This window comes from Schistocerca piceifrons, chromosome X, assembly GCF_021461385.2.
Source record: "Schistocerca piceifrons isolate TAMUIC-IGC-003096 chromosome X, iqSchPice1.1, whole genome shotgun sequence".
NCBI lineage: Eukaryota > Metazoa > Arthropoda > Insecta > Orthoptera > Acrididae > Schistocerca > Schistocerca piceifrons.
Genome location: NC_060149.1, coordinates 17,758,390 through 17,783,574, shown reverse-complemented (window position 1 = coordinate 17,783,574; position 25,185 = coordinate 17,758,390).

Sequence of the window (25,185 nt, the reverse complement as noted above, 5' to 3'; positions counted from 1 at the left end):
TCTCTCAGCTTCCTGCTATTTGCCAGTTTTACCTATAGACTCACGAACCGTATCGGATTTGTTGTTCACAACACGTACAGTGAGCAGGGAATGTGTGCATTGAGCAACTGAAAAGTTCATCCACGTGGGCAGCTCCTCACCACCAAGCAGCTGAGAAGTATTTCCTGTTGACGTAACTTGTTTGTTTATTTTTACGTTGAACGTCACGAGCCAAAGCTGCTTATCGTGGAAAGAGTCAGAACATAGTTCACAGAATGCTGATTAGAAAAGCTATAAACAATGAATTAAAGAATCAATAAAATATCAAAACTCTGTGAGTATAGGAATAAATAACTCATTACAGAGAAAAGTTCGTAGATACGGCGAGAAAGTCCCTATCAGAATAGAAAGAGCCTGTCACAAGAAAACCGTTCAACACGAATTTGAAAATTTTGTGTTTATCAGTTCTTTTTTCCAGTTCTGCTGGAAAAACATTGAAAATGAAACCTGATGAAAGTGAACACCCTTCTGTAAAATGCTTAAGGACGTGTTATCGAAGTGTACATCGTCTTTTCGTCTACTGTTCACTAAATGAATGTTGCAGTTTCTTCTGAATGCGTCGATGCTGTCAGCAACAAATCCGACGATGGAAGAAAGGATACAGCGTAGACATGGCTTAGCCACAACCTGGGGGATGCTTCGAGACTGGAATTTTCACTGCTGATATGAAACCCCCTGGCAGATTAAAACTGTGTGCCGCACCGAGATTCTGTTTGGGACCTTTGCCTCTGTGCTCTACCATGAACCCACGGGCTGTGGCTAAGCCATGTCTCCGCAATATCCTGTCTTCAACAGTGCTAGTCCCGCCAGTTTCTCCGGAGAAATTCTGTGATGTCTGGAGTGTAGGAAATGAGATACTGGCAGTAGTAAAGCTGTGAGGACTGCAGTTCAGTCGATAGAGCACTTGCCCGTGAAAAGCAAAGGTCAAAACTTCGAGTCCCAGCCCAGCACCCAGTTTTAATCTGCCAGGACATTTCGTACCAGCGCACACTCCTCTGCAGAGTGAATATTTCGTTCTGACCTACATGGAATTCGCGAATTGAGACCGCACATAAATCTGATTCTCCGTTTCTGAGCTACGAATGTTCTTGATGAGTACACCGAGTTGCCCCATATTACAGGAAGAATGGTCAATATTCAGAGATATGACAGGAACAATATTTCAAAGCAAAAAAAATCTGTTAAAATCCATATGTTAAGAGCTCTGAGCATTTAATCATCTCCGCTACTGTAAAACACATCTCTTCTACTAAACAAGTGCCCATAGGTCTTAAGGTATGCAGTTTAGAGCCCATATTTAATAGACATTTTTGCTTCGAATGATCGTTCCTGTCATATCCCTGGATGCTGGGACACCCTGCATGGCATCGTACGAGATAATAGAGTGAAAGCGAGCAAAGGGAACGAGCCTTGGCGTTGGAGTGTCAGACACGTTGGAGATCATTCTCATCGAGAAGATAGCAGCATACAGTTTCTGCACAAGATACTTCCAGCCCGTCTACCCTCAGTTTAAGAATTTAAAGTAGATTGCGTCATTGACTGTTTCACCATCTTCGGACAGCAAAACTTCGCTTTTGTAAGAGTTCCATGTCAGAAACTATAAGCATTGCGTTTTGTTGCAGTTAAAAGTAAACCTGTTGTTTGAAATCCACCTGCTGATATTATTGGTACCCTGTTAGGTACGTCATTTACGTAGCGTTCCACGTTTTTCACATTTACATTTGTGTCGTCTGTAAAGAGAACAATTTTTGTGTCATATATAATATGTATTACATATATTTTGTATATAATGGATCCTGAACAGAACCCTGTGGCACCCCTCACACATTAGAATTATTTGCCATTTTTGAGGCACTCGATTTCCGTGCTGTTTCGTTCTCCGACAGTTAGCTGTGAATTTTGGAAATGTAAAAATACAAACGCTTCTACTAAAGCGTTTTCCTGACGCGTGTGTAGCGACGTGACCCCACGAACACCCCACCCCCTTCTCCCACTTGGGTCCGCGCTGGGAGGCGAAGGGGATTTGTGCGTGCTGGCACAAATGTTTGAGCATGCCGCGTGCAGTTAGGTGTGCGCCTGCTTGACTCCACAGCTGGCGCTGAGTGGGGTGCCAGCTGCAGCCACTCGCGGCGACGGCCGCCGGCAAAAAGCCGCCTTTGTCGCGGGGGCCATCTTGCGCCTGCAGCCAATAACGCGGTACACGCAGCACTGCACCGCCATTTTCTGCATTACGCGATACGGCACGGTGCACGCCGCACGCAAAACTCGTTGTATTTTGCTTTATTATTTTTGTGGCCTTCGTTGTTGTAAACGCTAACCGTCACCAATGAGTCGTCTATACAATGGCATTAGTTCCTTTCTCTCATGCTTCTACGTCTGTATAACGCAAGACATCGTGCCTGACACCGATCTACCGTTCGGTTATACGTGATTTTTTTTTTTTTTTTTTTTTTTTTTTTTTGAGGAGGGGGAGGACTGTTGCTGTCCCTCTCTCTCTCTCTCTCTCTCTCTCTCTCTCTCTCCCCACCCTCCCAAATAGAACTGGCTCTCACCCCAACTTTTATTGCCCTTAGTGTAACTGTAATTTAAAATAAAATAACAATAAAATACATAATAAATGTTAATACAATAATAAAAAATAATTTAAAGGCACTTTAATATGTAAATAATTTTAGTGTAATAATAGACTAACGACAATAAGGATGTGTTATCGGTGATTGGGGCGGGGAACTGTCGCTGTCGCTGTCTCTCTCTCTCTCTCTCTCTCTCTCTCTCTCTCTCCCTCTCTCTCTCTCTCTCTCTCTCTGTCACACACACACACACCTCTCTCTCACACACAGACACACACACACAGACACACACACACACACACACACACACACACACACACACACACACACTCTCCCCCCTCCCCTCCCCTCAATATAACTTGCTGTCACCCCACGTATACTGCCCCACAGATGCCTAGGATGTTAAATAAAATAACGATAAAATTATAAACCATTTTAATATAATAATGATAAATTATGTAATGAGACTTAAATATATAAATGGTTTTAATATAATAATAGATTAATAACAATAGCCGGTCCCAAACCCGGTTGAAAAAGGAGGAGTGGGAGGAGTAACACCTCGTAAAGAAACCTTGGTTCAGCTGGCCCGGCTGACAGTAGCTGGTGAGGGCCCCTTGCCAGGGAAGATCATCGATACGGCGGAACTGGTGAAGGAGGCAACCATGCTTTTTGGGATATTATAAAAGCTATCGTTCAAGGTTATTTGGACGAAGGGCACGGCGGTTCCACAGGTTAGGCGGTACCCCTACAGCGTCTGTCCCACGTGTTAGTACAGGCTGATCTATAAAACTCAGAACTGCAACTCTGAGCTTAACCAGACTAAAATCTCAATTTCAGTCAAAAACCCAGTCCAAATAAATCAACATGGATACAGCACCTTCAAAGAAAAGTCACCCCAGTGGGTCAAATTCCAAGGTTGAAATACCACAAGTGGTCCATTCGGATTCTGGGGAGAGCACAGAAGTGTGCGTGGAATAACTCGGAGTGCCTCAGAACTCGGTAATAACAAAATCACACCAAAATCGAGAATTTGGCTAATGACATTTAGTGTAAGCTCTCTCTTAAAAATGGGAAAACTAAAAAACATCCTGGACAAATCCAGAGAATGTAAAATCAAAATTCTCGCATTTCAGGCATCATGATATACAGATGAAAATCCTTTTGATTCAGAAGGATGCAGGATACACAAAGGAAAGGAAAACGAACCATGGCAAATTGTTCACAATTTGTAACTGCATTTATAATAGATAAATCAATACTTGATTCAGTCACGAGTTTTAAATCTTTCTCGGGTCGGCTCTCCACGATGACAATAAAATCAGCTAGTAAGATATACACTCCAATCAACGGACAAGCATCAACTAACATCACTAAAAAAACCAAGTAGAAGAAGTAGAAGAATTCTGGAACCAATTAGATTATATTCTCCAAAAGATCCCAAATAACCATGTCAAAATCCTTATGGGCGATTTCAGTGCAGAAATTGGTAAAGAAAAGAAATAACGATATTGGGTAGGTAAATGGTCAGGACATACACAGACCAACCGGAATGGCATGCGACTCATTGAAATCTGCATAAACCACGACCTATTTTTCAAATCGACAGTTTTCAAGAAAAAAGCCTCGAAAACCAAAACTTGGAACTCATCTAATCCATTACCAGGAAAACTGTCATTAAAACAACAGTACATAAACAACACGAAGATAAAAAATTGCAAGACATAGAAGATGATTCCAAGAAAAACAATTACCGAAATTTCTACAGAATATTCAAACAAAAATTAACAAAGTAATCTCCTCCATCACTACAATTCAGAAGTGATCATGGAGAAATTGCCCATACCAACACCGAAAACTGTGAAATTCTTGCAAAATACTTTTCTAAATTACTGAATTGTGGAAAGCCTGCAGAAAAATTTGAATTCCGTCATACACAACGAAACCCAGACCCAAACCCACCAAGTTTACAGGAGATTAAAGAGATAATTCAGTCACTGAAACATAACAAAGCATCAGGAGAAGACGAAATCACCGCAGAATTATGGAAAATGCAGGAGAAAATCTTATTGAAAAACTCAAAGAAATTGTTGATGAAATCTGGAAAACTGAAAAAGTCCCCACAGATTGGAAGACAGCAATCATACATCCTCTGTACAAAAAAGGAAGAAAAAAGACCCCAACAACTATCGTGGAATTTCTTTATTGTCAATAACATACAAAATTGTGTCTAAAGCCCTACTAAACCGAGCAGAACCTCAGCTGAATTCAAAACTAGGCGAATACCAAGGCGGATTCAGAAAAGGCCGATCATGCGTAGAACAAATCCTTAACTTGAAAAATTCGATGAAATATTTGCATAGTACTTCAGACAAAATTACGTCATGACGTTTGTCAACTTTAAAAAAGCATATGACAGTATAGACCGAGAATCCCTTTTTGAAATGTCAGCAGAATTTGGACTAGAGCAAAAGACAACAAACATCATAAAAGAAACACTCACCGAGACCAAATCCAAAGCAAAATTTATGGGAGAATTAAGCACACAATTTGAAATAGACACAGGAGTACGACAAGAGGGTGGACTATCCCCAGTGCTCTTCAATTGCGCTTGAAAAAGTTGTTCGAGAATGGAGAAAAGCAGGTGCACCAGCACACAGACTGGGACCAAAACGTAAGGGCATAGAATTAGACTGTTTAGTATATGCTGACGACATGGCACTGATCGCCCAAGACATTACCGATTCACAGCAACAGCTACAATTACTACAAGAGCAGGCAGCAAATACAGAATTAGAAATTTCATTTGAAAAACCAAATTTATGACTGACATCAAAGATGCACCTTCTGATCTCAAAATTGATAACAACTGCATCTCTCGTGTAAAAGAATTTAAATATTTAGGTGAATGGATTGCAGAAAATTGTAATGGAAAGAAATCTGTCAGATCAAGAGTCCAGAAAATGGAGACGGCGTTTCAGCTAGCTAAAAATGTTTACAACAAAAAGAGTCTCTCGTGGAACTGCAAAATACGACACTACACGACAGTAATTAAACCCGAAGCTCTCTACGCATCTGAGACACTAAATCTTCAACACAGAACACTAAAAGGGGAATTAGAACTGATAATGAGAAAAATCGTAGGACCAAGAATTAAAGATGGTGTGCATTAACCAAAACCCAATGCAGAAATATATAAAAATATTTCCAAAATAACAGACACAATGCGCATTAGAAGAATCCTATTCATGGGGCATTTAGAAAGAATGGACTCAAACAGGTTAAGGCACAAAACCCATGCATTTTTAAAGAACAAAACTACAAGAGCGAACTGGTGCAAACAGACGGAAAAAGACCTGAGAGAATTAGGGTTTCCAAATCTACATGACAGAAATGAAATCAGAAAAATCACAAACACACGGGGTTTTGAGGAAGAAGAGAGAAAAAGTAACCGACATACGTGTCCCGCGCAACGAAAACTAACCCATTCGTTGCGTATGAAGGAATACTGGGCGAAAAGGAAGGCCAACAAATGTTGGTTACGCGTGGTCCTAAGTGATCCATCCGCGAAGAAGAAGATAAGGACGTGTTGGTTGGTTGGTTGGTTGATTTGGGGGAGGGGACCGAACAGTGAGGTCATCGGTTCCATCGAATGAGGGAAGGATGTGGAAGGAAATCGGTTGTGCCCCTTCAAAGGAACCATCTAGGAATTCGCCTGAAGCGATTTAGGAAAATCACGGAAAACCAAAATCAGGATGGCCGGAAGCCGGTTTCTACAGTCGTCCTCCCGAGTACGAGTCCAGTGTACAAACCACTGCGCAACTTCGCTCCGTAAGGGCGTGTTATATTAGTGCTTGGGAGCAACATCACTTTACCATAACTTCCGAAAAACTGCAGTTCAAAGAAGTATGGGATTTGAAAAGTGTGAGACATACGGGAATTTGGGTTGGACGCGAAGCGTGCTCGGATAGCAGAAGTTGTTTTCGTGAACAGCTCGCGATAAGCGGGAATTCCGGGTTTGAGACCCGGTCCGGCACAAGTTTTCACTTGTCACAATTGGATTTACACTGAGGAGCCAACGAAACTGGTATAGGAATGCGTATTCAAATACAGAGGTATGTAAACAGGCAGAATACAGCGCTGCGGTCGGCAACGCCTATATGAGACAACAAGTGTCTGGCACAGTTGTTAGATCGGTTACTGCTACTACAATGGCAGGTTACAAGATTTAAGACAGTTTCAGCGTGGTGTTATAGTCGGCGCACGAGCAATGGGACACAGCATCTCCGAGGTAGCGATGAACTGGGGATTTTCCCGTACGGCCGTTCCACGATTGTGCCGTGAATATCTGGAATCCGGTAAAACAAACTGCTTATTGTCTTCTGTCTCGGGTCTTCGGCCGACGCTCATCTGATGATTTTACTGACGTTTCGCAACACGAGTGGCTGGCATTGTCAAAGCTTCATCCTCCATTGCCGGTGGTGATGGAGGGTCAAGCTTTGACAATGCCAGCCACTCGTGCTCGCGAAACGTCAGTAAAATCATCAGATGAAAGTCGGCCGAAGAACCCGAGACAGAAGCCAATAGGCAGTTTGTCAACAAGTGGCCACGAAAGCCTTAACAATTTTGAATCCGGTTAAATATCAAGTCTGCGACGTCGTTGTGGCCGGAAAAATATCAAAAAAATGGCTCTGAGCACTATGGGACTTAACTGCTGTGGTCATCAGTCCCCTAGAACTTAGAACTACTTAAACCTAACTAACCTAAGGACATCACACACATCCATGCCCGAGGCAGGATTCGAACCTGCGACCATAGCGGTCACGCGGTTCCAGACTGAAGCGCCTAGAACCGCACGGCCACACTGGCCGGCGGAAAAATATCCTGCAAGAACGGGACCAACGCCGACTGAAGAGACTCGTTCAACGTGACGGAAGTTCGACCCTTCCGCATATTGCTGCGGATTTCAATGCTGGTCCATCAACAAGTGTTAGCGTGCGAATCATTCAACGAAACATCATCGATATGGGCTTTCAGAGCCGAAGGCCCACTCGTGTATCCTTGTTGACTGCACGTTACAAAGCTTTACGCCTCGCCTGGGCCAGTCAACACCGACATTGGTCTGTTGATGACTGGAAACATGTTGGCTTGTCAGACGAGTCTCGTTTCAAATTGTATCGATCGGATGGACCTATATGGCTAAGGAGGCAACCTCATGAATCCATGGACCCTGCAAGTCAGCAGGTGTTTGTTTAAGCTGATGGAGGCTCTGTAAAGGTGTGGGGCGTATGCAGTTGGAGTGATATGGGACCCCCTGATACGTATAGATACGACTCTGACAGTAGACACGCACGTAAGGATCCTGTCTTATCATCTGCATCCATTTATATCCCTTGTGCATTCCGACGGGCTTGGGCAATTAAAGCAGGATAATGCGACACCCCACACGTCCAGAATTGCTACAGAATGGCTCCGGGAACACTTTTCTGAGATTAAACACTTCCGCTGGCCAGCAATTTCCCCAGACGTGAACATTATTGAGCATATCTGGGATGCCTTGCAACGTGCTGTTCAGAAAAGAAATCCACCTCCTCGTACTCTTATGGATTTATGGACAGCACTGCAGGATTCATGGTGTCAGTTTCCTCCAGCACTACTTCAGACATTAGTCGAATCCATGTCACGTCGTATTGCGGCATTTCTGTGTGCTCGCGGGCGTCCTACACGTTATTAGGCAGGTGTACCACTTTCATTGCCTCTTCAGTGTATTTCAGTGCCCGATAGCACTTGATGTTGGAATTTCTCTTTGTCAAGAATGAGAACAATATATGATTCGTTATTGACAGCTGTTACTGTCAACCTGTGAACGTACGCCTATACCTGGCTGCAGTGTTCGTTACAGGCGGTCAGGCCTCAAGCCCGTCCACGTGGGTTAGCCCTGACATCAACTGATGAAAAGTGTTCTTTGCTAAACATGATTTACAATTTCCACATTTCCTAACAGCTTTCGAAATTCTTAGTATTCATGCTACTCCAATCTCCTAAAATTTCCTGAGAAATTTATGAATCAATACTATCTGTACAAATAGAAACGCTTTTACTAAAATGTTCTTCGGGTCACTCCTTTCCAGTCCCTGAATTCACGCCTGCCATACGACGCGTGTTGGTGGGTCTACAGTGTGTCAATACCATTTTGCCCTCTCACTTTCCTATCTATTTCGAAAGTTTTAAGCAGGAAGAAGATCCTCGTTATCCCTCTGTTTAAGCTCGAATTTCCCTATTTTTTGTGACACGGCTATTTTTGACTCGTTTTGCAGTATCAACTCATAAAATTTATGAATCATACCTTCTCCAATTCTAACGTCTACCACTTCCGTTGGTTGCTAATTTCTGTCTCCCTCACACATTTACTAAATAAACCCGTGATGAATCGTGCAGCTATTCTTTGAATCTCTTGAAACTTCTGTGTTAATACAACTTGCTAAGGGCCACAACCTTAGGAATAAATCTCAAGAATTATTTGAAAGAGAGTTACGTAAGCGACCTCTTTCCAGCTTGAATTACACTTCCTTTGCATTCTTCCAACAATCCGTGTCTGAAATCTGTCTTCCCCGTGGTTAGATTCGCGTGGTCGTTCCATCTTAAATCGGCCCGGACAGAGACTGCAAGATATTTGAACACTGAATAACATACATTAACCGTATTCGCAGTTGCGAATATGGACAACCATCAGACGTGTAATGAAAATTTTTGCAGGGCCGGGACTCAATCCTGGATTTCATTCTTATCGCGAGCTGTCGCTTTACCATTAGGCTATCCTAACACGACTCACAGGAACACTGCATCGTATTTGTGAATAAAACAGGCACTGCAATATCGTATATATCTGCTGACACCGGGCATGCCACTTTCAATTAAAATGTCTCCCCTGTACGCAAGTACAAATAATGGATGTACGAGTGCAGATTTTAGATACGTGGTTGACGACATTTGGAAGTTTGGATCTGTCCGTGAGTCGTGTTTTGATGATAAGGCATGCATGTCCGAGGGAACACTGTATCGTACTTCTGAACAACACAGCCACTGCAATATCATACTGGAACGTTGTGTCTGATTCCAGGGACTGATTGCTGTTTGCGCAGTCAAAAGATATTGGCTCTTTCGTCCACTTACGCACATCACGTTACATTTGTTCATGCCTAGTGTCTGGTGCCAATCTTTGCACAAGCGGCTGATTATCTGCATGTCTTTCTGCATTTCACAGAAGTTTCTTGCGATGTTACCTCCTGGTGCACAACTTCGTCATCTGCGAAAAGCCTCATTGGGCTAAAGACATTATTTGTCATATACCTACATTTAGGAGAACAGATATTTTTTGCCACTCAATTATGTTTGAAGAAAAAGAGAGAATCTTCAGCCGCATATTGTAGAACAGAACTTAATATATACGGAACCAGATATTAATTTACGTATACTGGGTGTTCCAAAGACTTTGCATCAAACGTCTGGGAGTCAGAGATTACATAATGGGGATCGCCTAGTGTTGGAGACACAATGTTAACTGACGCCTCCCGGTGATGCTAGGCGTCCTTTCGTGTAGATTACGTCCCTGAGACATGGCAGAGAGTTGGTATTCTGCAGTGTGCGTACAAAATGTGTGTTGCCTATAATCCAGTCACCTACTCTGCATGAAATGGAGTTGGCCGAGCAAAATTAAAGTTCCTTATTCGCTTCTAAAATGTTTTTCTCCACTTAGAGACTCTCATTCACAAGGTTTTATTTTGAAAATGCTCTGTCAGCTTACTGCAGTAGGCAGTATACAGTGAAGCAGGTTAGTAGATCCTGCTAGTTCGGTGAAATGTCACCGTCCCAGGACAGGAGTCTACTAAAGGACACCTGGGTTTTCTGGAAAGCGACAGAGAACATTCTGTCTGTAACAAAAGTTGTTGCTCATGACGTGGCCTATCACCCATAGACATTTGATGCAAACACTCTGAAAAACCTTGCATGTGTGCTAGCTTAGCTTTACTTCATAACTCCAGTGTCGAGTTGGCTCAATTGATCCTCAAGTTTTGGGAGAAAAGATCTTCTGCTCTCTGACACCTAAAAAATATTTCTTACATTTTTATTACCATTTGGTGATTGCCATAGAGCCATCAACCGTACGTACATAGTATCTATCTTATCATAGGTATTCAGCTGTGAGGCCACATTTAAATAATTCAGTTGGACGAAGAGCAGAAAGGAAATTGGACGTTGCCTGTTCCAAGGAACCATTTCCTTCGAGTGATAGAGATACCATCTACTGTTCCACATAGTATCAATCTTAACACAGGTATTCAGCTGTGAGGCTACGTTTCAATAATTCAGCTGGACGAACATGAGAAAAGAAATTGGATGTAGTCTGTATCAACGAACCATTCCCCTGAAGTGATAGAGAAACCTTCGACAGTCACAGATGTGGGTGGTCTTTGAGGACTTGAACTCTGATCCTCTAGAATGTTAGGCCACGTCGTCGCCTCGCTCGGTGTCGAAGAGAAAGTCCGTTGAGATCTAAATTACTCGCACGATGCCATACATGATGTTAAATGTTTGTTTCCGAGAGGTACGCGATACGTCTAAACAAGTCCCTACACGAAGGCATTCGGTAGGGATTGGAGTACTGGATAGTCGGAGAGGGAACTGAACGCTGATCATCCCGAACGCTGAACCAAATGCCTTTAACGACTGCATAACCTCGCCCGTTGTCCTCACAACGATCGGATTAAATCTGATTTCTCATTAACGACAGTCCAAAACTTGTATTTTCTTGACGTTACGAAAACCGGACTGCTACTTAACTTGGTTGGGTAGACTCCAATAATCTATCAGATTTTCTCCACCACAGAATACATGATAGAAATGGAAAATATTGCACCGTAAAGTACGTGTCCGACGTTTATCAAACTTTTGGATGTTCATCACATAACGAGTTTTAAATTATTAACCTTTCATTAAATTAGGAACTTGGGCCTAATACCACCATCAACATCAGAATGAGTTGTGATCCCTCACTCTTGTATTCGTTAGACATGGAAGCAAAGTACCTCGGAATGTCATCTCAAACTATTTCTTCGCACGCCTGAAACATACGCAGTGTCAGTTCATGAAGACTGCATGCTCTTTAGGTCACAAATCTGGGGATGGTACATGCCAGTGAAGGACGCAACTTTCCTGAGGGTGCTTGTGCTATGAACTGCGGTATGTGGTCTTATGTTATCCTGCTAGAATATGCCATTTGGTATCTTAGTCTTGAATGGTATGACAACTGGTTTTACTCTTCTTGCTACACAATGGTGAACATTCAGTCGTGTTATAATATCCAACAGTTCCCCACACCATTATTCAAGGAGTTTGTGAGGTACAGATTTTGAGAATCGCTGCTTCCTGTTACTATTCACCAGGCCGTTGCAATTGATCTGACTGACTGAGGCAGAAGCGAGACACAACTTTCACAGGACTGTGAGCTGCCATAAATTAAATATCTAAACACATAATAATGAAACTTCTATCTAGGTGTACCTATTACTGAAACATGTTTCTGATGATGGCCCTTCTGAACTGCCAATTTGTGTCTCTTTCAGTACATAATGGTGGGTCGGCAGTTGTTGTCACAGTTCTAATGAACTCGACGGCACCACGAACAACGAGCAGCGCAGCAACTTTACAAGACGCCATGCTGCACTCTGGGAACGTCTCGACCGCTGCGTTCGAGGTACTAATCCTACTCCTCGGTCATTCATCAGCAGGGGTCATTGCAATCCAGATACTATCAGCATTTAAGTTAATCACTTCCAGCTCGCCTAAAATGTGTGTGTGCGGTCACTGAGCTTGAAGCTAATACTGATGTTGTGATCTGCCAGTGATTTTGTTGATAAAATATGCATTGTTATTGTAACATATCCAGCAACATAAAATCTTAGGAAGAATCATTTAAAATTACTCCAAATGTGCAGAGATTTAATGTTAGTACTTATGTCCCAGTAATAACGTCTGTTTTCAGTACATTACACGTTGCACTTATAACACATGCTGTTCCTTAGGTGCTTGTTTCAATCTGAAAAGATTATAACGCCTTTTGTTAACGTGTGCTTGCATTCAGAGAAGAAGACATGTTGCTAAATTGAGACTATCTGTAAACCATTCTTCATTTGTATAGGCCTATCAGTTTTGGGCAAGATGACTACTGGTAATCGAACTGTTACAAAACATCTCCAATGTATGAACCATCAAGCACAATATAAAGCTCAAAGGCAATAAACAAGACGTCTCTTTAGATGAGAGGCAAAACTTTTTACGGAAGCTTGTCGACTTAAGATGAATTTACGATGGCGATAAACTTCCCAAGGCTAAGAATCTTATGACGTCAATAGTAGTCCAGTTTGAGGGTTGAAACTTCCGGGATAATAACAACTGCGCGCCAGACAGGGACCCGAAACTGGGACCTTCGCCTTTCGCGAGCAAGTGCTCGACCAGTACCTGAGCAAGGCTCACGACCCGTCCTCATAGCTTTACTTCCGCCAGCACCTCATCTCCAGCCTCCCAAACATCACAGAAATTCTCCTGCGTAAGTTTCGGGGTTAGCACTCCTGGAAGAAAGGATGTTGTGAAGACATGGGTTAACCACAGCCTGGGAGGGGGGGAGTGGGGAGGGAGGGGGGTTAGTGAGTTGCACTCAGGTGACTCAGAGCACTTACCTCTGAAAGATACCAGATCTCAGTCCCTGTCTGACACACATTTTTAATCTGCCAGGTAGATCCATATCAAAGCACATCCTGGCACAGAGTGAAAATTCATTCTGCATACCGTAGGACCACTTGGAAAACGTCTATAGACACATCTGTTCCGCAGTTGAAGTTGAATTTCGACTACAGTTATTGCACTGCATACATCAACATACAAAAGAAAATTCCAACGCCGTCTTTGGGGAACGCCGGGAAATGTTCACCCTACCCACGTAGATGGGCCGCGATTTGTGGCGCTGGGCGTCGGCTGGCGCGATACAGTTTCGAGACGGTAGTGTTCACGACATAGAGATATCGCCAAGGTACTGCCAGCTGCCTGGTTGTGTGGTAGACGGTTCGTGTTTCTTTGTATTCACGGATTAGAATTTGCTCCATGCACTGACGCTTCTGACATCTACATCTGCACTTAGTAAGGCACCATTGTGTGTACTGGGAGTTGCGTGGAAAACTAGACTCGCTTCCCGCCTACCACCAAGAAGGGAAGGGGAAGGAGAATTTAGAATGTTGGTACCCTTCCACAAGTGCCCAACTTTATCTAATTTTGGACTCATTGTCACCACACGACATATGTTTTGGATGAAGTATTGTACTCCTAGACTCATTTTGTAGCGTGGACACCTGGAATTTTTTTTGTAAGGCTCTAAGCAATGCACAACAAATATGAATATATATATGTGGCACCATGCAAGGATTCTCAGGAGTGACTGATGTGGTGAAGTGTTGGTATTCACATCCGAGGAAGATATCTTATTGGGGAAGGTAGCCTGTGTGATTGAGTAGGTTTGCAGTGGTGCAGAGCACAGTATGGGAGAGTAATCGGATAGAGAAAACGAGACAGAACACATATAATTCCATTTTGGGAGAAGGGTGCAATTAAGGAGTGAAGGTCGTTGCAACATTTGCATTCGTAAGAATGGCAAGGATGGTTATTTTGTATGTGTGCATTCCAGTCGGTGGATTTGTCCCTATTTGAATGGAAAGCGCTTGGGAATAACATTCTAGGTTCTGCCTGACAGAAAAATTAAAGCACCCATGAGACAAATCGATGTAACTTTATGCATAGATACACCACCGGTGGGTACGCAAATGATTATAGAGTTGTGATTCTCCGTTACAAACAGAACTTCCACCAGGTTTCATTAGCGTTATTTCATGTTTAGTGTTGTTACCAGGACTTGTAGGGTACATAAAGGTCGTGAACAGGCTCTGATGTTAAGTGATCACTGTGAAGGACATGGAGATGTCGCGTACTCGTGTGAGACAGTGTTATCAGCATCTAACAGAAATTGAAAGGGCCTCCATTGTGATTCTCCATTTGGCAGGCTGCTCGAATCGTGCACTATCCACATTTGTGGGGCATTCAGGTGTGACGTGGCTCGACGTTGAACTGCATGGAAGTATGATTGCAGTCAAATTCATCTTCAAGTTTCTGGTCGGCAATATCTGACCACCACAAGGGAAGTCACCCTATTGTACACCAAGCACATTGTAACCCTTTCAAATCTGCGTCTGCTATACGGGAATACCTGCAACATTGTGCGTCATTTCACATAATTGGTCAGAGAGTAGCTCCAGCTGACAAGAGAATTACCGTCCCATATGTGGAGTGCCGTCAACAGACGGCTGCACTTGGAGTGGTGACGCGACCGGGAGGCATGAATAGCGTTGCATTATGTTCAGTGGCGAATCGTGTTTCTGCAGTACCCCAGTGAACATCGTTAGCGAGTATGGCGACAACCTGGGGAGCGATCCCATTCTTCAAATACTTTGGAGAGGCACGGAGGTGTTACTCCTGGCGTCGTTGTGTGGGAAGTCATTGGGTATGACTGATAGTGACTGAGGGAACTCTGACAGCATAGCGGTACGTCACGGACATCCTGCTGTTACCTCTCACGATGCAGTATCATGGTGCCATTTTTGAACAGTATAGTGTTCGTCTCTATGAACTATCTGCGTGATGTTACAATGGGTTTTTGTCATCCTCTCCAACCAAATCTCTGATGCTTACAGGCCAAAGAGTATAATAAATGGGACTGATAAGAGGGTCATACTACGAAGATTTTTGTCGATTTAATTCGGTATTGTAACCACTGAAATAACATGACATTCCTTATCAACCAGTGAAGTTTTATTCCATTCCTTCCTCCCCTTCTGAGCTCTTCACTTTTTTGTCAGGCACTCTATTACCCACAGACATTACGGTGTTTTTGTGATATGGACTGAACAATTGTAGACTGTTAGAGGTCTTGGCAACAGAAAGTTATGGTGGCTTTTCTTATAATTATTGCCTTACATTCTGTAGGACTAATTTATATGTGCCACAGGTTACTCCATGAGATTATGTGAAAGTGAGGTTTAAGTATGTATAAACAGCAGATGGGCTGGGTAGCTAGGCATCATTTCGACAGCATAGAAGAGTAGGAAAAGAGGAGGGGTAGTTTCGAGAGGTTAGCGGTGTATAGGAGACAAGGGTGTGAGAAAAGGGCAGCTCTTTGGGGCACACCTGCAATGGTTGAAAATTTGGGAGTAGGTGTTGTTTATATCGATTTCAACCAAATTTGGCAGGTGTTGCCCTCTAGGCTGTCCAGAAAGACAGGCATACTGGCAAAAACGTTCTTCAAGCTCCTGATGTGTAGGCTCCCATACATGACATGTGCGCTGTAGGTATAGTATTGGCCTGCTTTATTGACATATTTTGCAGGGGCTACATGTGCAGGAGGGGACAGCTGGGGGGGGGGGGGGGGAGAGTTGAGATGGATAGAAGTGAGGATGGACAGAGACAGTGGGAAGGATGGGTTGGATAGGAGAGTGGAGGTGGTAGGGTACAGACAGAGATACGGGGACAGGAAGGGATGGATAGGGAGAGGGGAGAAAGGGGGGTAGGACAGAGACTGGGGACAGAAGGGGAGGGATAGTGAGAGGGGACAGGAGGAGATGAATAAGGAGAAGGGACTGAAGGAGATGGGTAGAGAGAGGAGGATATGAGGAGATAAATAGGAAGAGGTGTGGAGGAGGAGATGGATGGAGAGAGGGTGGAGGAAGGGATGGGGGGAGAGAGGGGGGAAGGGTGAACAGATAGAGTGGTGAAGAGCAGATGGACAGAGAGAGAGGGGTGTAGGCGAATTGTATGATTGTACTGACATGGCTTGCATGGACTACATGTGAGGATGAGCATAGCTGAGCAGAGAGAGAGGAGGTAAGGACATGGATAGTGAGAGAGAGGGGAAGATGTGGGCACAGAAAAGGGGAGAAGGAGACACACAGACAGAGAGGTGAGAGGATCTGATGGACAGAGAGACAGAGGGGATGAGGGATGTTGTGTGGGTAGTATTGACATGCCTTGCAGGGGCTGCACATGTAGATGGGCGCAGATGAGCAGAGAGAGAGGGGAAGGAGATGGATAGAGAAGGGAGGATGAGATGGACACAAAAAGGAAGATGGACAGAGACAGGTGGGAGGAGAGGAAGGATGCAGAGAGTGGGAGGAGCGGAATGACAGAGAGAGATGGAGAGGATGAGAGAGACAAAGAGAGCCAGAAGGAGGAGAAGGACAGAGAAAGAGAGGAGGAAGAGATGGACAGAGAGAGTGTGAAGGAGCATGGGATGTACAGATAGAGGGGCTGGGAGGACAGACAGGGTGAGGGTAGGAGGAAATTTATGGAGAGAGGTGGAGGAGGAAATATACAGAGAGAATGGAGCAAGAGATAGTGAGAGGGAGGGAGAGGAAATGAAGAGGGGAGAGGGGAGGAGTGGGAGCTGCAAGAAGCAGGTGGAAAGTGTAACAGGGTAGTGGGCAAGGGGAAAATGAAAATGTGGGAGGAGGATATGGACAGAGGGAGGGGCAGGAAGAGAAGATCAGAGACAGGGGATGGAGGAGATGGCCAAAAAGTGTGGGAGGAAGACATGGACATAGAGAGAGTGAGACTAGCATGGAGGTAATGGACACATGGAGGTGGGTGTATAAGTTGGACAGAGAGACAGGTGGAGGAATAGGTGGACAGAAGGAGGGGGGAACAGGAGATGTGTGCAGTAATGTGTTGAACTAGTATGCAAGAGAAGCTGCAGGGGAAAAGCTGATATATATTTTGTTGCAGCAGTGTATATGGAGTACATGAAATGATTACATCTACAGATCAATAGTACAAGTGGTGCTGAGGTACCAGGTACCAGTCAACACTAAACCACCCATATTTGAGAGTGTCCGCACGTTTCAGCATTGCAGAATTCACAGCTGTGTGCGGAGGGTCGCACGCAGGAGATCGGACAGGTTTGCGCAAGCATGTTGCGATAATGACAACGACTCGCGATGCTTTTATTCACTGCTAGGTCTCCGCAGACATTGAATATCAACGGTCCTCTGGTTTTCCACCAAAAGAAACTCAGTGAGAGCTCTCTGCTTGGAACGCACCTCCATTACAGCCGCCATTTTGAAGGGTAGGTATACCACCGTCACATATCGCAACTTCGTGAAGCTACAAGGGCAGAAGAGGGAATATTCCACGCTGACCCACAACAAATTGTGCATTTTGTCAACCTAAACGGGACGAGAAAGAATGCGTTGCATTACTTACTGAATGCCCTTCGTATTAATTTTCCTCAGTTCGACGCAATGTTCCTTCGGTCAAGCTCGCATGTATTTCATGCCAAATTCAACGCAACCTGACAAGAAAAATAAATGTCTCCCTCTACGGGGAATCAGACACTGGGACATGTTGAGATATGTCAGGGCGCGTGCTCGGTTAGTCTGTTCTTAAGGCGACCCCTGCGACAAACGGGAAATCCGGGTTCGAGTCTCGGTCCAGCACAAATATCCTTTTTTTTCAGTAAACAGTATAGCTGTTGTGGTACTGTATACGGAATTTGTGAATACATTTCACGATTTAATAGGGCTATCAATTTTCATCACTGTCTGCTCCTTCGAATACGCATTCATTTCCGAATGAACACTGCATCGAACGACACTCACGGAAAGAATCGAAAAATGGCAACATTAAAAATAGCTAACGTAGAGTAATGATATTCCGAGAATATATCTGTCTACGTAACATATTTAGGTTTTTAACATTGCTAATGTAAGCGCGAGGTAATCCGTTGCAAATGTGAAATGCTGCTACATTAATAACCGGTGTAACTGCCAGAATGTTGAATATAAGCATGCAAACGTACATGCATTGTGTCGTACAGGTTCTGGATGTCAGTTTGTGGGATGGAGTTCCATGCCCGTTGCACTTGTTCGGTCAGTACTGGGACGGTTAATGCTGTTTGAGGATGACACTGGAGTTGTCGTGCGATCATGTCTCATGTGTGCTGGACTGGAGACGGATCTGGTGACCGAGCAGGCCCAGACAACGTGTCGACACACTGTAGAGTATGTTGGGTTACAACGGTGGTACGTGGGCGGGCGTTAAACACATCCTGGAGGCTGTTCATGAAGGACGGCACAAGCAGTCGAACCACCAGGCTGGCGTACAAATTTGCAGTTAGTGGGCATCGCGTAAACCACGAGAGTGCAGTGGCTACATTCTTGCCAAGTCTTTCCGCAGTGTCGCAGAAGGAACATCCAGCTTCCCATAGTCCTCGTTCAAACTCAGTAGGTGTTGATAATGGCGTCTTTGTCGCCTTCACTGCGTTTTTACTAACATGAACTCACCACGTCCAATTTCAAAAGTCATTACCGCTCACGAGCTTTACAGCGTTGTGTTTAAAGCAAAGCTGATTTGCAACTTAATAGTGCCTCTACTGGCAACAATCATGTGACTGGAGCGGAATCTGAGTAGACATCAACTTTCAGATGGAGAAACACGCCTACCAGCTTTCGTTTATGTCGCTCATCTCCTTCTTCGTGTTGCAATTTTTTTCCATCTGTGTGTAGAGACACCGTTAGATGCAGACACTTAACTACTTCCGCCCCGACAGCTGAATGGTCAGCGTGACGGACTGGCGTCCTAAGTGGCCCGGGTTCGATTCCCGGCTGGTTCGGGGATTTTCTCCGCTGAGGCACTGGGTGTTGTGTTGCCTTCATCATCATTTCATCCCCATCCAGCGCGCAGGTCGCCCAATGTGGTGTCGAATGTAATAAGACCTACACCGAGGCGGCCGGACCTGCCCCGTAAGGGGCCTCCCGGCCAATGACGCCAAACGATCATTCCCATTTCCACTGCACTACTGTGAACTTAAAATCAATTACGTAGCTTAAAATCTTTCGAGTTGTTAATTGAAACTGTAGGAACTGATTGTCTACAAAGAAGCTGAGATGGTAGCGATACTAAGGGATAGGGAGGTGTCATTTAACATATTTGTGGATGGGTTTGTTGCGGATCAATTAAAGAACATTGCAGGAGTTTGAGACGAGAATAATCGTCGGTAGGAAATGCTTCAATTGGGAGTTTTCCTCTGTTTTGGAAAAAAGAAATTTTCAGGTCCTTCATAGCTCAGGATAAAGACTCGTGTGGATATACTTCTTGAAGGTAATGTTGTTAGAGTTTTGGCAGCCTGGTGTTTATATTAGCCTCGCTCTTTTGATGTAGAGATTCATAATGCGATCTAAGCACTTATAACGATATAACTGAAATTTGCATTTGTATGTGCATGGATGCTATTAAATGCTGTGATGACACTAGATGTCTATTTACTGTAAGAAAGTATGTGAAATTTGAAAAAAAAGTAGTGTTGTCGGAGAGTGAAGTCATAAACCAACACGGCTGGTTGAAGGTGTGATCGGTGTAGATGAAGAAACTGTGTGGACTGGGATGACAGGGGCAGACGGAGATAGTGACATACGTGAAAAGGGTGGTTGAACAAAGCATTGTCAAACATGTCTGTTTCTGAGCTATCCCATGCTGACTCCACTTCAGGTGACAGGAGGGGGTATTTTTCGGTTGAAGGTTACAGAGAGAAAGGCAAATGATTTCGCTGAGCTAACATTTTGATTCAGGATAAAGGAGGAAATGTTTTGATGGTTTAGAGAGGTAGAAGGCAGCTACACTTTCGTTACTGCCTAGGAGACATTTGCTGGAGAACAGGGTTTTGCATTCCTGTCGTTACCTTGTGAAGCTAGGGGAAGTGGCATGGGGATGTATATACCTTCAACTAGTTCAAATGGCTCTGAGCACTATGGGACTCAACTGCTGTGGTCGTAAGTCCCCTAGAACTTAGAACTACTTAAACCTAACTAACCTAAGGACATCACACACATCCATGCCCGAGGCAGGATTCGAATCTGCTACCGTAGCGGTCGTGCGGTTCCAGACTGAAGCGCCTTTAACCGCTCGGCCACTCCGGCCGGCCCTTCAACTAGGATGAATGTTGTGAAAGTTAGAAGTTGCTTGGATTTTTGTGCTCGAAGCTGCTACATTGAGGAAAAACTGATCTGCTACAGAGATTTGGCATAAGATGCGGGATGTTGAAATGAGTGTGTGCTTTTTAGGACAATTAACTATTCTAATGAGTGAGGCAATGTCTTCTACAGTTAGAAGGGGATGGAGGGAGTTAATACTACTGGGGTAAGTGATATATCAACTGGTTAGATATGGATGGTGAGTTTGATTTGTTTTGGAGGAATCTTCACATTACACTTCTGAAAGTATGTGGAATGAGGTGCATTGCAGGTGTGCAGGTGGGTAGGATCTGAGGGTTGGGGCAACCTTTATGGAGGTGGTGATACTAGCAGTTAGAATATAAGGATGGGGTTTTGGGTCCCTCGGTTTATTTTGAAAGCAACAGAGGCACTGGTGGGTTTGAGGCTGAGGTTTATTTTCCCCACTTTGAGCTGCTGGAGGTAAATGTCGGGTACGTTTTTGATATTGTGGGCATCGGTTAGTGAGGGTTCGGTGAAAAGATGGAAGCAGTAGATATCTCCCTGGCTGTTAGGGCTGCAGAAAATAACGCGGTGGTGTAAAGAACAGAGGTCGTGGGTTGCTGCAGGTCGATTATGTCGCTAAATCCGACGCCAGGGGAACTGTAGACGCAGGTGGTGGTACATGCGTGGTGGTGGTGGGGAAGGAACGAAGAGATAAGTTTAACTGTCCCGAGGCGGGTGAGGATGAGCCAAGTGTTCGTGCCGGTATTAGGTCTCGATCGATCGATACAATCAGAGACCAATAGAGTCAGTGAGATACTAGAAGCAATAGGGAATTAAAATTTGTGATATGAAAATAGACCTGTTGACATGTACTGATGGTATTGTAATATTAAGCGAAGATGTGAAATTTTTAGAAGTGATGCTGTCCAGATGGCAACCATCCTCATCTCTTCTTATAATGTGAAGAATAATATAGTTAAAGGAAAAATCTTCGCGGTAAGTAGAGAAAACACCGTTGCCCAAAGCTCGCTTTACAAAGAGCGACTGGAGACCGTCGAATCCTTCCGCTACCTAAGGATTTCCACACTTTTTTTTCTGAAAGCAGGTTGATTTTATTTAGGATTCCATGACACCACATAATTAATTACTCTTTAGGCTACAAAGTCGTGTTTTTGAAAGCGCCGGCCTGACACCACCTTACTGGGAGGAGAGCTACTCTGCTGGTCGGCTACATCTGTGTCTTCCCCATCGTCCACGTACTGCAGCCTTCATTGAGTCAAACAGATGGCAGTCGGAAGGTGCGAGATCCGGGCTGTAGGGTGGATTTTTGTGAGCTCCTCTCGGGGCCTTGCGTCGTCGTGGAGCAGGAAAAGTTCCTTTGCATTTTTGTAGCCACGGACAGGCTGAAGTTGTTTCTTCAATTTCCTAAGGGTAGCACAGTACACTTCTGGGTTCATCGTTGCACCATGAAGGAAGATATAGAACAGAATAACCCCTCCAGGGTCCCAGAAAACCGTCGCTATCACTTTGCGGCTTTGAACTTTTTCTTCGGAGGAGGGGTGGTTACTGCCACTTCGTGGATTACCCCTTTGTTTCCGATTCGAAGTGATGAACCCACGTTTCATCGCTTGTGACGATATTCGACAAAAACTGTCACGATCAACCTCGTAACGTGCAAGGAATTTCTGAAAGATGGTCCTTCGCTGTTCTTTATGATTTGTTAGGCGGCGCACATCTTTGAGTACTCCAGCTGGTGTGTTAGCACACCAACAGAGAGGTCCAGTCAAGCAGCGAGATGTGATCCGCCGATTACCTCCAATGAGAGTGTCCGAAGTTCCGACACCGCAGGAGTCACAGCTGGAAGGACAGGTTTGCGCGACCTCGTTGCGACGAGAGGAGACACCTCGACCAATGACTTCACTACCAGGTCTCCGTATATATGCTGCAAGCGTCTTTGAATATCTGCGCTGCTCTGTTTTTCCACCAAAACTGAGTGACAGGTCTCTGCTTTCGTTACAGAGGCTACATATAACGCCGCTCCTGTCCAAACTCCAGGAGACTGTAGGGGCTGAAGTGGAAGTATTCCGCGATGTCTTACAAGAAATTACGCATTTTTTCGACCGAAATTGGCCGACAAAAAATTGTGTTGCATTACTTACGGAACGTCCCTCGTACAAGGAGCGGATTGTGATTGATGTAAGGCGTGCTGCGTATGCGGAAGTGATACGGAAGGCTGACAGAAGGGTGGAATGGGTTACTGATGTAAACCAATGGAAAAAGAAGAAAAGTGAATTGAAAGGGCGGAATCCATATTAATTTTGTCAAAAAAAAAAAAAAAAAAAAAAACTAAGCGTTGCTGGCTGTCAAAAGCGAACATCGGTATTATTTGTTTGATATTAACCAGCCGAGGTTCCGCGCCAATCATTATGCGTCATAGACGCAGTAGAGCGACAATATAACCGTATGAAAATTAATAGACCAGAAGGATTAATCAGTTTAGAGATAGCGAAAGCGTACAGGACGACAGGCAATGAAGCGCTATGTGTTTTAGCTGCGCTCGTGCCCACAACTCTTAAGATACAAGAAAGAGACAGATGTTATGACATGGTCATCTCTAAAGAAGCCGCACAGACTATAGACATCACCCTAGAGTACAGCAGGCTTCTCTAGATTAACCCAAAAGGAAGAAAATAACTACTACTCTCTTGATCTATACGCGAGTCAGACGACGGAGTGGGTTCAGAAAGAGCAACAACAACTTGTCCATCAATTACAGCTCAAACTGGGTAATGAATGCTCAAAACGACCAAGCAGAACAATTTTCCATTCTAAATTCGCTTGAATCAATAACCAATATAACGAATATTGACAGAGTTGCAGTACGCCACATAGACAGCAAGAAAACATTTAATTCGTTGCTAAATCCAAAGGATCATAGCTTCTTGGTTCATAAAATACGACCCAAAATCAGAAGATTACAGAGGCGCAACTGGCAGGTGCACATCGCATGCGTTAAACCCCATAGGCTCCTACATGGGGGCAATGAACTAGCTGATAATCTAGCAGTCCGATCACAGAAAACCTGAAAATTGGAATAAACAAAAAAAGTAAGAGAAGAGTTCAGAAACATATAAGAGTTTGAGTGGCAACGAACTAAAAACGGGAAAAACACGAAACCGTATTCGCCTGCGGTCCATCAACATTAAACAATTCAGCTACCACTATCATCGAATTTTACGGCTATGTTAACAGGCCATGGAAAACTGAAAACTTATTATAAACTGTTCAAAATAGATGAAGACGCATTGTGTTTCTGTAATGTAGGACGCCGAACTACGTATCAGCACGTGCTTTTAAACTGCAGTAATTTAACGACGGAGAGGGTCACTCTCAGGAAGCAAATAACGGAAAATGAAGGACGACCGCTCATCAAGAAATCACACTTAGTTGACAAGTTGGCAGTAGGTTCTTACAACTATTATAACTCCATAAGACTGTCAGCTGTTTGACAACACTTGGTGTCAACTGCACTGAAAGACCTGGATGTAAGCCAAAGCCTAACAAAACTGTATTCGTAGCTCATGCAGTCATTGACTCAGTTATTAGTTTGTTTCACAAAACAAAGCGCACTTATCCATACTTCAGTGTTCGTTTAAATTACAAATATCGTGTAGACTCAGATTTGTACATGTAGATATAAATGTGATATTTACGTAAATTGTTAAGTTTTTACATATTGGCATTGTGTATTTAGAAAGAAAGCCATCTGATGTAACTGCAACAGTTAGCCTACATGATCCTTGTTGATCTCAAATTTTATGTACATTTTATGTTAATTTTCAAATATGTAATATTACATTGTAATGATGGATGTTTAATAAATAATAAATAAAATCTCTTGTCCATCCCAAAAACTCTAAAACTATTTGCATTAAAAATTCTATATAACCATCGGGATACTTTGCAAGGAATTCAATAGGTTACCTCCAACAAATCACGCATATCTAAGTGCAGACAGTATATGTCCATGATATTCGTTCACCGATTATTTAAAAATTGTGAGAGCAATTACGCTATTTCAGATCCGATTTATGAAACAATTCTTTCTCTTAATTACTAGGCGGCAGCTGCAGAGTGGTAGGTTTGAACTGAAATTATGAAAATAAAACGCCAGAGTGGCTAAAATGAGACTCACGGGACTGACTTTCTAACGACTTTGGTGTTTGGTAGCACGAAATGCTGGAAACGTCCTGCTTATCAATGGTGTTATCAAGGGCGCCCATGCCCGGGGGCAAGTGGAATGGGGCGCTAGCTCTCAGGGAAAGGAAAAGGGAGATGTGTAAACAGGTGTTTTTCTTTCAAGAAAATGCTTTAAAAGTATGAAACCTCCTGGCAGATTCCAACTGTGTGCCGGACCGGACTCCAACTCGGGACCTTTGCCTATCGCGGGCAAGTGCCCAAGGCAAAGATCCCGAGTTCGAGTCTCGGTCCGG